The sequence below is a fragment of the Mya arenaria genome, chromosome 10 (genome assembly GCF_026914265.1).
Source record: "Mya arenaria isolate MELC-2E11 chromosome 10, ASM2691426v1".
Lineage (NCBI taxonomy): Eukaryota > Metazoa > Mollusca > Bivalvia > Myida > Myidae > Mya > Mya arenaria.
This window is the reverse complement of record NC_069131.1, coordinates 13,197,837-13,205,996: the sequence shown is the minus strand read 5'-3', so window position 1 is coordinate 13,205,996 and position 8,160 is coordinate 13,197,837.

Genomic DNA, 8,160 nt, shown 5'->3' with positions numbered 1-8,160 from the left:
AATCACAAAAATTATTATTCATAATACAGTTATAAACTATAACTATGTCTTCTGGAAATATTAAATTAAATACCAACTTTCCCTTATATGTGTAAGTATGTGTAAAATTCAATGCATTGTTCATTGAATAATTGGCTATATTCGTTCAGACAGCACCTACACAATGGGGTAAAGCACAGTATAAATAGGGATGGATTCTCTTTCTCTGGTGGGTATAAAAACTAAGTCCAATAATGCATTGCAGATTCGTAGTTCTAATCGAATTAAGACCGACACCGAGATTATAAAATGAAATATTTGAACACAAATCTTGGCAAACCGAGTAAAACATACATTTCTCAGAGGGCTTAAATTCCTAACACGACAGCCGGTGCAACTACTAGATTTAATGACCTTGTGATTGGGTCAAACAGAGTGTGCACCGCGCATACAAAAGCATTCAATAAGGTATTCAAGAAACGATATGGCGTGCAATTAAGCGAATATTCAATATCTGTAACACAACACTTTTCTCAATGGACTGCATATGAAAGATAGAGATCAATATTATAATAATGTTAATTAGATGAATTGTTATTCTAATATTTTGCAAATATTTAGTTTGAAATATTAAGAAAACTTTCATGTACGGTTTGGTGATCTCAACCAAATTCACATACGCCCAGGACGTGAATCGAACCGAGAAACCTTGGTTAGAAACGATTGTGCTGACCGAACAATAAGTAAAATGATGAGATTTTCACACAAAAGTAAACTATTGCAGCAAATACTTTCCTAACACCCCTTAAGGCCCACTAGATGCATGCTGGTGTAATCAAATGTGTTTATATCTGAATCTTTGAAAAATATAACCGTGCGATCAATGCTAAATTAATAATCATTTCATATAAATATTTTTTTTATTTTTTACAAAATAGAGATTAAATATGTTACGCCTATAACAGGCATCGAACCAGTGTCATAATGGCCTGCATGTGAGGAGCGTATCACAAGAAGTTTCACGTTACCTGATCATTTCCTTAAGTATAATTAAAATTATAAATATAATTTGTTAGATTTTTTAACATTGTATTGAAATTTGTAATTATTCATGTTTATTTTCTGTAGGTAAGTTGAACAAGATACTCAGGTCAGAACAGACTGTGTGCCTTTAAACGTTCATATTTTGAATTATAAAGTATTTAAAATAGCATTATCATTCGGTTTTCGTCTTGTAATGTGTAACTAAGATGGTCTGTAAGAAAATTAATTTGAAGTGAAATCGGATTACAATCACCTATGATAATTTTATTTTTAGTTTAATTAAGAATTAAAGCATGATTTTAAATCAAATCGATATTCATACTTAATTTTTATATCCCAAAGTCTTAAAGGTATTTTCATGAAACGTAAGATTAAGATAGGTCTGACTTAGTTGGTGCAGTACTGAGTAACCGTTTAACCTGTGATATCATTTCAGTTATTACCCTTTTTAATTTTTCATACTAATAATTTGTCAGAGAGTAACGCCAAATAACAAATAACAAACGTGTTATTGATTTCAAATTTTATAAACATATAAATCTTGACGAGAATAGTAGCTCCTTAAAAAGAGAGCTATTGCCTACTTTTAATCACTTCTGTCTGTCAAACAGAAAGGGAGATACACTGCAAGGGAGATACTATACTACATTCGGCAGGGAATATTTGCAGTCAGTGGCTGCTCTTGTTGAAGCATTGAATGCATGTCAATGATCTTATTTGTTTGAAACTATTCGTGTTAAATACATATATTTTCCAGGTTACATAAACACGAATTGCAAGATGCAAAAAAGACTGTTTCCCTTCCGATGGAGATCTAGCACCTTTTCCTGGTGATCGGGATACATTATGGAAACATTTCTATAAAGTTCACAATTTGATCGTTAAAGGGATTAACTCACAAATTTAATTTTGGGATTATTTTTTTAAACGCTGTTTAAATTTAGTTTTACTTCTTAGTGTATGCCAACATACAGAGGAACTTTTAGATATTAATTTAAACAGAAGTTTAGGTTTATGTTCAAAAGAGTTAACTACAACTTGCAACAAAATAGTGCTATTGCTGTTATATTTAAAACAAATCATTAACAACAGAGCTCAAGTTTGAACTTTAATGATGTTATATTCATCGTACAAAATTGCATATGGCCATTTTCAAACAATTATCAGCCGGCTAATGCTCATTAACATATGATGATGACGTTCACATTTTCATCCACCTGTTTGTAAAAAACAAGTGCATAACGTTTAAGGTGCATTGTTACTTAAACAGTGGTTCATATGAAGAATACCGTGATTAATTTGAAAGAATGGTGAAGAACAAACGGTATTTTTATCATATGCAATGATTAACTTGCGAATAGCCCGCCATCTTTCGTACGTGTAAAAAAATGAACATGACCATTGTCAAACAAATCTCAGTCTGCTAGTGTTTGTTTATATATTATTATGACGTCCACATTGTTATAAACATGTGTGTAAAAACGATTGAATAGCGTTTAATATGCATCATGGTTTTGCTACACTGTTGCGATTGAGTAGACGGTCGGTTCTACAATGTTTCTCATTAGTGTGTTGTTTTGTGTGTTTTTCTCGGACATAGTATTGGCATATACTTGGTTACGTCCTCCTGCAAAAATGTTATAATTTGCACTAACTCATTTTTTGATATTAAATTAGTTATTCAGATGTTAAAGTCTCCTGACTTTGATTGGCGAGCTTACGGAAACTATGTTCAAATATTTTCAGTGTAAAGAATTGTAATGGCCCATCCTAGCGGTACAAATTCTCATTTAACGTATATATCCAAGTTCTTTAACCAGGCATATCTCTCCACTCAGTCGAGAGATTTCTCTCCACTCAGTCGAGAGATATAGCCCTTTAATTATATAAATTACCTTAAGTCGGTCCGATCAATACCTTAAGAAGCCTTTTCTCAAAGCATCACGAACTTGGTTCAGAATATGTATGATGTATGATAATAACGTATTTGTTGCCAACAATATAGATTGAGTCACTCGAAAGTTATCGCCCTTCAATTATAAGAATTACCTACAATATTATTATCAGATCAGTAACATAATCAGCCTTTGCAATATCATCACAAATCTAGATTTGGTCAGAATGTGTATGGGCAGAATATCTTCGTCAGGTTCGATCACAAATAATCATTCCAGAGCTATGACCCTTAAATTGGCAAAAACTGTATAAACAGCGTCCGATCTCTGAAGTTGGCTAACGAACATCTTACACCGGATACTCCGGTTTTTCCCACAACACAAGACCAGACTCTCGCATAAACACGTGCCAACGAGAGTGATTAATATAATGTTGTAATAACTTGTTTTGCAATCGTTGTAAAATAAAAAGTTTAAACTAAACGTACTTCCTGTGGTCATCACAATTGTTGTCCTACAAGACAAACGGGCATATTTTACGACAGTTGCGTCCCGGTGGTATAACTGAGTCATCATATCATACGCAGTTTTATTAACGATTTCATGAAATATGTTAGTAAACGAGCCTTTGACGATAGTAACATGTTTCCTGGACGGGTTCGATAAAATTGTGTATTGTATGTTAACATGTTAACGAGTGTCAGATTGTTTTGATCACATTTCTGTAAAATAAGCAAAACGACAAACCTGTTTCACAGCTAAAAGTGCTCGCTCATGGTTTGTTAAATGCATTTATTTAATTACGAAATAAATTACTTTTCCGGCGGGGGGTTCGAAACCTATTTATGCTATAACAGTTCTTTTCTGCAATTTCGATATCATAAAGTAAAATAATGATAAACTAAATGTTTTGAGATGCATTACAGGAAAAACTAATTTTTGGTCCAAACACATGAGCGGGTCAATTTAATAAGTGATGAGCCGAACAACACAATGCAATACCATTTCCAGTGCTACATGCATTGCAGAATTGTAGTACCCGTTTTTTTTAAACAGATTAATCCGATTATTTAATTATATTTTAAAGAGAATGCATGTTAAGATGATATCCAATAAGAATCACACCAAAAACACTAATTTTTTAACGAAAATTGATGGGTAAGAGGTTAAATTGTGAAGTCATATCTGGTAAGATGGCATAATATTTTGTGATTTGTTCATGCCGTCATTTCCAGTTTAAAACATTGGGTACCGAGCGTCATTTAAAATGTTATTCACGAAATCAGGACGAAACATCACGTGTTTCTCTTGAGGTTTAGATGACAATGTACGACTGTATTGAAATAAATCTTCATCATAATATCAACAGAGGAATAAATGGCTTCAGAAAAATGACAATTAAACAATTATTTTTGCAAATAAATTCGTTTAAAATCATGCTCAGTGATATATTTTCTGAACAACGGAAACAGAGCTATGTTACATTACACACTACACATGTGTGTTACAACAAAATAGTGACTACTATATTAAACCGGAAACAAGGTAAAGCATGTGATATAAATATATTTGATAAATTTAAAGAGGTTTAAAGGTGAATTCAACAAAGGACTGTATACCTCTGACGGTGTTTGATCTTTAATAAAATATTGCAAAAGTTATGATATAAATTATTGATGATGTTTTGAGCTTGAATAAACATATAAAAATGCTTTTGTTTTTTAGAACGTTTATTTCTTGGACGGAGGACCTTTTGCTTTGAATCATTTTATCTTTTTAATGTTTTTCGAAGTTCAGCTATCAACATTGGGTAGAACTTGTTGAGGTCTTTTGACGACATTTTGACGTAAGGTTCATGTCAATTCGATACCCGACATCAGAGTAATTTTACAAAAACACCAACGGCAAAAGCTCGGCATGTTTGATATATTTTGCGACATGCCACCGTAAAAAGCTACAAAAAAATCACAAAAAAGAATAAATCAGATATATTGAAACTCCGTATTTCACAAAGTTCTTTAAACATAAATACTTGGATGAAACGATTCTCTTTCCGGTGAAACGTTTATGTTGATGAAAAGTATCAAGTGTTCAAATAAGATAGTGAAAGTTAGAATACCATGAAGTTAAAAAACGGCGATGGATTGTATATTATCAAAAAACGTTTGGCAAGAATACTTTATTTAATGCAGATGTTAATGTTTCTGATACAGTGTCTGAAATAGAATATTAGTCCACTCACTTCACGCAGCTACGCCGCTAAACCGCCAGGCTGCTAACATTACGCCGCTAGATCGACTGGCCTACAACTTCATGCCACGGGTCCGTTTATATCACGCCACCAGATAGTAGGCCACCAGTCTTTCAATATCACTCCGCCAGGTCGCCAGGACGCTAAGTTCACGCAATCAGGTCGATAGGCCGCCAGGCTGTTAAGGCTGCTACGCTTCCAGGCCGCCAACTTAAGACCTCCAGGCCATTAGGCCTCGAACATTAGATACATTCAAAATTACTAGAATTAAGCACGAAGAAAATGTGTCCGTAAGTGCTTGGTTCGATATCAATAGGTGTACATGCAATGCTTATGAATATTTCTGTAAACGAAATTGAGTATATTACGGACGAAATTTTGAAAAAAAATGACAGTTCATGCTTAATTTCCGCAGCACATTTCGCCTCGATTGAAAACTTGTGACACGCATTCCAAGTAAACTACAGAACTGTCTGACAAAACGAAGGTACCATATTACAGGGAGAATTGGGCGCTGGAACATGGTCGATGTTAGGAAATTTAATTGTTTAATTATGGAGAGAAAATAAACAAAATATACATACCGTCTCACTGGGCGCTGCCATTTTTAGTGCTTGGTATCAAAAAAATGTACCACGTGATTACCACCTCTGAAGATAAGCTACGCCCACTCAGACAATGCATTATGACTCATGTAGTATGCGGGTGTGACCCTCTCAGCTCTTTGAATTCAGATTACTGATAAGTTTCAAACAGGTATCCGGAATAGCATTTACTAATTAAAATATTTTAAACAAAGACTCTGTTCTTGTATTATGTTCTGATATCATATCTTGACATCCATACGATCGACAGCTACAACAAACGTGTAACGGTTCGTACATTCAAAATGTTAAGTCATGCTATGGTACGGTTTTATAAAAATATGTGTTAAGGATTTTTCAAAAAAACTTTCGGAAATTATTTAGCTAGACAGTAATATATTTCCTTGAGTTGTATAACTAAGTTAAACTACATCCAGTACAAGCATTGATATTAATTACAAAATCATACCTTAAAGTGACACTCTTACCCAAAATCAATACAAACACGTGACAACAAACATGAATTTTGAGTGATAAACTTTGAACTTCTTATTTAATAATGCATTTATGGAAAATATTACTTACTGATAACTAGATTGTAACCGTGTATTTAATAGCTGAAATTGCAAAAATATTAAATGATTGGTGTGTGCGAAAATATTTACTGTGATCTACAATCGTGTCATAAGGTAGAATTACCGTGTTTTCTGCACCTTTCTTTCAAATTAAACTCCGTATCCTTCATAAGAATCATTGATTTCGACATTTATTCATCCTTTTAGTATTTAAACAATTGTGGTAAAACAATTGGTAATATGACAAGCAATAGTGGATGTATGATTGATACTTTAAATGAATGAAGAGCGAGCGAATCCAGCGAAAACGCTTCTGAATTGGTCCAAATGTTCAGCCTAGTCTTCTTTCTAATATCGGGCTTCAATACCGAAAAATAACCAAGTATAGCTACACCAATAGGGCAAGTAATAACCTATATAAATTTGAGGCCGCACAGAATTCAAATGTGAAAGTGTGCCTAGAATTCCCGCGGAGGAGCCGCATAGAATTCCCACGTTAGAGCCGCATAGAATTCCAACATAAGAAACCGCATAGAATCCCCACGTAAGAGCCACATAGAATTCCAATGTTAGAGGCCGCATAGAATTCCAACGTAAAAAAACGCATAGAATTTCCATCTTAGAGGCCGCATTGCATTCCCACGTTAGAGGCCGCATAGAATTCCAACGTAAAAAAACGCATAGAATTTCCACGTTAGAGGCCACATAAATTCCCACGTTAGAGGCCGCATAGAATTCCCACGTTAGAGGCCGCATAGAATTCCCACGTTAGAGGCCGCATAGAATTCCAATGTTAGAGGCCGCATAGAATTCCAACGTAAAAAAACGCATAGAATTTCCATGTTAGAGGCCGCATTGCATTCCCACGTTAGAGGCCGCATAGAATTCCAACGTAAAAAAACGCATAGAATTTCCACGTTAGAGGCCACATAGAATTTCCACGTTAGAGGCCACATAAAATTCCCACGTTAGAGGCCGCATAGAATTCCCACGTTAGAGGCCGCATAGAATTCCAACGTTAGAGGCCGCATAGAATTCCAACGTAAAAAACGCATAGAATTCCCACGTTAGAGGCCACTTAGAATTTCCACGTTAGAGGCCACTTAGAATTTCCACGTTAGAGGCCACATAGAATTTCCACGTTAGAGGCCACTTAGAATTTCCACGTTAGAGGCCACTTAGAATTTCCACGTTAGAGGCCACATAGAATCCACGTTAGAGGCCGCATAGAATCCCCACGTTAGAGGCCACATAGAATCCCCACGTTAGAGGCCGCATAGAATCCCCACGTTAGAGGCCGCATAGAATCCCCACGTTAGAGGCCGCATAGAATTTCCACGTTACAGGCCGCATACAATTCCCACGTTTGAGGCTGCATACAATTCCAACGTTAGAGGCCAAGAAAATTTCAACGTAAGAGGCCACATAGAATGCCCAAGTAAGAGGCAACATAGAATATACATGTTGAAGACCACATAGACTTCCCACGTAAGATACTGCATAGACTTCTTACGTTAGAGGCTGCATTCAATTTCAACGTTAGAGGCCGCATTTGATTCCACGTTAGAGGCGCATAGAATTTCCACGTTAGAGATCACATAGAGTTATATTCTCAATTTCAGCAGTATCATGTTTCACTTTGACATATAGTATACCTGTTCGTTAAAATATTCGAAAAAGTTGCAATATGAAAATAATTATTTTACCATTATCAATCATTTATGTTTGCTTGTTTTTTTTTATGGGACCCGGCTTCCCTGACTTATGCGTCCGCAACACCACCTAAAATGACCCGAAATCTGCCAGCAGCAGACCACCACCAACACCACCAC